The sequence below is a fragment of the Gavialis gangeticus genome, unplaced genomic scaffold (genome assembly GCF_001723915.1).
Source record: "Gavialis gangeticus isolate Ggan-Ray unplaced genomic scaffold, GavGan_comp1, whole genome shotgun sequence".
Classification (NCBI taxonomy): Eukaryota; Metazoa; Chordata; order Crocodylia; family Gavialidae; genus Gavialis; species Gavialis gangeticus.
Genome location: NW_017729022.1, coordinates 76433089 through 76437836, shown reverse-complemented (window position 1 = coordinate 76437836; position 4748 = coordinate 76433089).

Genomic DNA, 4748 nt, shown 5'->3' with positions numbered 1-4748 from the left:
GGTCCCTTCCGACCCTTAATCTATGAATCTATGAATTTCACTGGGTATCCAAGGAGCACTTGTGCTCTCCCTACCCAAGAAGAATTGTAGGCTGATTTTTTTGGCATTTGTTCTCTTCTTCTTTTTCCCCCCAGTGAGATACTAGGATGTCAGTGAGGAAGGAAAGAGAGACTTATTTCACTATGGAGAGAGAGATGTTTTATATTGCTTTGCATTTTAACCAACTTAAATGAGGGGGAAAAAAGGAGGTGTGCATGCACGCCCACACATACTCTTTCCAAGGCTTGATTAGTCATCACAAGGGACTGGAGTTCTTCCTTCCCTTTTGTGCCCAGTGATGTCAACAAATACACATATAGCTAACCCCATGTGCCTGCTATCACCCTTTTTGTGTTGTCCATGGATGTTTTCTTGTCCTCCCTTCCCCCACTCCCCTCTACCCCTCCTTTGGCTGTCTTTGCCTTTTTAAATTGAACATGCCTCTGTGTCTGGAAAGATCCTGGCACATTTCTCCTGACACTAAATTGTCAACAGAAACCAAAGCAACAACCGTAGTGCCTCTAGCTCTGCCTTTCTCTCCCTAATATGCATAGGAGATAGTTTCAGCACCTCCCACCCCACATCCTTAGCTCCTACACTTGACCTGGAGGGATCATATTTAGCGGTGAGAAGACAGCTCAGAGTTTGTAGTCATTCTTTCATCTCTCTCCTGAATTAATCTACCAGCAAGATCATTCCCAGGCTGCAGCATGTGATGGCCCTGCACCACCAACTCATTTCATATTGGGAGACAAATTGTCATCAGAAGGCAGCAGGTTGTTGGTTACTATTAACCTGAGCTAGATTCAAGCTAACAGCCTGCAGATGAAAGTCTCCATGTGGCCACTACCAGACTTCTGAGCTATGCAGTCTCGCAAGTGATCAATGTTAGTGCTGAAATCAGAGCCAATTGAAAGAGGGGGTTTGAGTCTCAGGGATTCCTGCAAAGCTTTCAGGCTGGCTTCTCTTTACGGGGGTTGAACTCCATGATTTTGCTACGTTATGGGTGTGAACACAAGCTCACAGTTGTAGAGGTTTGGAAGAGAAAGGAGTGCACCAAATTGAACACAGAGAATGTACTAGTAAAGCTGTGAGGGAGGGAGGAGAGTTTGTCTAGCTCCTTTCAACACTGTATAGCCTCCCCCCCAATGCGCACACACACCTCCCCCCTCCATCTGGCATATTACTTGATGACTAATAATGAATTAATGGCATTAAAGACCAACTTGTGGGGGGAGAGATGCTTTAAAATTTTAGCCCTGAGTTTTCAGAGGGAGATGAGGGATAAGCAGCAGCCATGAACTGAACAGCTTGGTTTATTACAGTAGAAGGCTGAGTCTTCCTGGGCTCTGTATGGCAGAAAGTGAGGTTTCACACTAGGTGCACACTGGGCTTACATGGAAAACATAGTACAAGTTAACTAAGTCCAGTATAGTAAACTATGCTGTATTTATCATGGCCTGCACAGGATGTGGGTGATGCATCTAATTATTGTGACAGCCAGTTTCTTCCAGAATGGGTGTCTGACCAGGGTCCTGATCCCACTGCAGAAGTGTCCTAGTGCTCTGGTGCATATCTAGCAGCTGATCTCTAAAACTAACCAGCCTCTCTTTATACCAAGATCCTGTCCCTCTGGCATGTGGCTTAGCATTAAATCACTGACATAACATTGCCAAGCATCAGTGGGTGTCACTGCAAACAGTGAATGCACAGGACATGTCTGAGCTGCACCAAGAGCCTGGTTGTTCTTCCTTAAGCCTTTCCAGTTAGCAAGTAAGAGCTCTTCAGCCTGGTTAACATCCTGTGCTATTCACTTATCCTTCTGAACCAAAGAGATAGGATTCAGTCTTGACTACCCTTGAAAGACACTAGGCCATATTCTGAGCTCTGTTACTCTAGCGTAGCCTCACTGAAGCAGTGGAATGGTTTAGTGTTTGCAGAGAGCTGGCATTCACCCATCAGTCCTGTTTTGTATGAGTGATAGGCTGATGCTAATACAATACCATCACATTTCTTCAGCTTGATTTTAAAGCAAGAGTTTAATGCAGTGTGGGGAAGAAAAGAGAGCTTTAGTAAAGGTAGCTTTTTTCTTTTGATTTTGGCTCTGCAGGGAAGGCTCAGCCCTGATTCTTGAAGCAGTCCCTGGGGAGGAGCCCAATAGGGAAATGGATTACTGAAAGTCTAGCTGCAAAAGCATTTCATTGTCAGGGTTTGCACCCTATGCAGCCCCATCCCTCACCAGTTCCAGCTATCACCTGCTTCTGACAAGAAAGGTCAGGGAGAGATTATCATGCTTTTTAAAGCAAAACAGCTGCATTTTAGCAAACAAGGGAGATGCCAGGTCTTCCCATTTACATGGGAGTAAGGGACAGAATGCGCTTCATGTCACTGATTAGAGGCAGAGGGAGTAATTTAGAAACAGAGGAACTCAAGCTATAGCCCTGCTTTGAAATGGTCAATAGGAAGCACCAGTAGCACTGATGGCCTGAAATAATCCAGAGGAGACTGGGAAGCAGAGCCCTCTCCTCTCTATCCCCAGAACATTTCTTATGCTTTGTATCCTTTGTTAACAGCTCAGTGCTATCATCAACTCATCCCTCTCTGCTGAAACAATACAAGGATGCCAGCCTGGGATCGGTTCGCTGTACTGCCAAAGGCTTCTTTTGCAACTTCTGGCAAATCAATGAATCTTTGTGCCTTGGTTCCCAAACTATAAAACAGAACTGGTAACTTTCCTGTCTCTCACCCTTTGTCTCAACCACTTAAAGCATAGGTTCCTTGTTCCAAGTCTCTTGCTATGTGCGTGCACAGAGCTGCAATATTTGATACTGTTGGTGCTATCACTCTTTCCTAGGGAGCACAGCTGCTAGAAAATATTAGTATCTTTGAAGCCAGCATAGAAAGCATTGGCCAGCCTTCTGAGCCAGTGGCAGGATTTGTACTGTCCATACTCTTTTGCTATCTGCTGTTGGCAAAGTAATACAGTGTAGCCAAAATTCAGCACAAGACAAGTGACTTTCCTACACCTAGAATTTTTTTTCCAGGGAGCTTTCTTGAATGCAAACCCTTTGCCTTAAAGTATCTGCAGTCAAAGGTTTTAGGCCCTGAACTAGAATGCCTCTCTCCAGCCATACTCCCACTGACTTTCTATGCTCAGAAGAAACAGCTCCTACACCAATCTGACATAAACACACACCCAGAGAAACGTAGCCCTCTTCTCTCTCTTTTTATAACCTCTCCTTTTCCCTGATAAGAACCATCAACAGCTGAGCCAAGTCTTCTTCCCTCAGTCACCCTTCACTACCCAGGGCTTCTCAGTATTCAGTGCAATAAGAGACACCTGCTAATCCCCTGTTCAGAGACTAATTGTTCTCCTGCCAAATGATGTACTTCAGTCTTCTTTCCATCTTATTTACCTTGGTCATTTTGGGGCCTTTCAACACACTTGATGAGACCCTCCTCCTTTGTCTCCTCTGTTTAAGCCACTTGGAAATGGAAATACCTGACTTGCAGGTACAAGCAGATTACAAAACTGTGGCCCCACAAGTTATTTTCGCTTTCTGTCAATCAGGATGGACAAGCTTCCTGTTGCCACAGGCTCTTAATTTGGAGTTGAACATTTCACCAAACCCAGCACCCTGAATTCGCACTTCCCTGTGGTTAGTGAGAGAGAGAAAAGAACAGGATGTATGTTAATTTAGATAATGCATCTGACCACTGTTATGTGCTCTTACACTCTTCCATTCATGGTTCTTTCATTTCGCTCTTGATTTCAGTAAACATCAGTAATTCAGACAATACCTTTGCCACGGTCAGGGCTCCAGTTCAGTAAAACTCACAGGATGTTGATTTTTATCTTCATACCCCAAAGTCATTATACAGTTGTGAGCAAACATTGGAAGAATGCTTAGGAAGAAGGCACCAGGTAGAGCACACCTGCTGGGCTGTGAAAAGTGTGAGGTACAGCCTGTAATTGCCTTGTCTTTCATGCAAGCACAACAGACAGTGACTGAGGATGGCTGGCAAAAGAATTTCGATATTAGAACAGGTACCTGTCAAGATAATTGTATTTCTAAAATCTTATTACCTGTACTTTCAGTGACAGTTTAGAACATTTTTTAACCTCTATCACTTTTTTCTTTATTTTCTTTTTTTGCCTTTCACTCTACTTAGACAATAGAAGCCAGTTAACTGGCTTAAACCAGTTAACATTTCTTTTGTTAATATGGATAAGCTTTAAGACTTACATTTTCTAAGGAATCCACTGTAATTTTGGGCACCTGACTTGAGACGCACAAAATCTGTCCCAAGTTAAACACTCAGAATCAGTGGATGCTTTGAAAAATGTAGACCTAAGCTATTAGTGTTAGAGCAGACATGCAAATATCATAATGCAACAGTAATAAGTCACTACACTAATGCCTCTGAGCATGCCCAATGTGAACAAGATATTTTCAGAAGCCTGAAATAACTCAAACTGAGCTGAATGCCCACAGATGACAGTGAGTGCTCTGGATTCAGTCCAGTCTACCTGCTTCCTGTGTGAGTCCTACAATTTGCAAGTCATACTTCTGGGCTCTCGTGATGACCTATTGCAAGGTTATACAGTTTGGGTTCAGAGCCTGGAGCAGAAGATTTCAATCCTAAAAAAAGAAAAAAGGAAGAAAAATACTGACTTTCCCGTGTGTGTGTGTGTGTGTGTGTGTGTG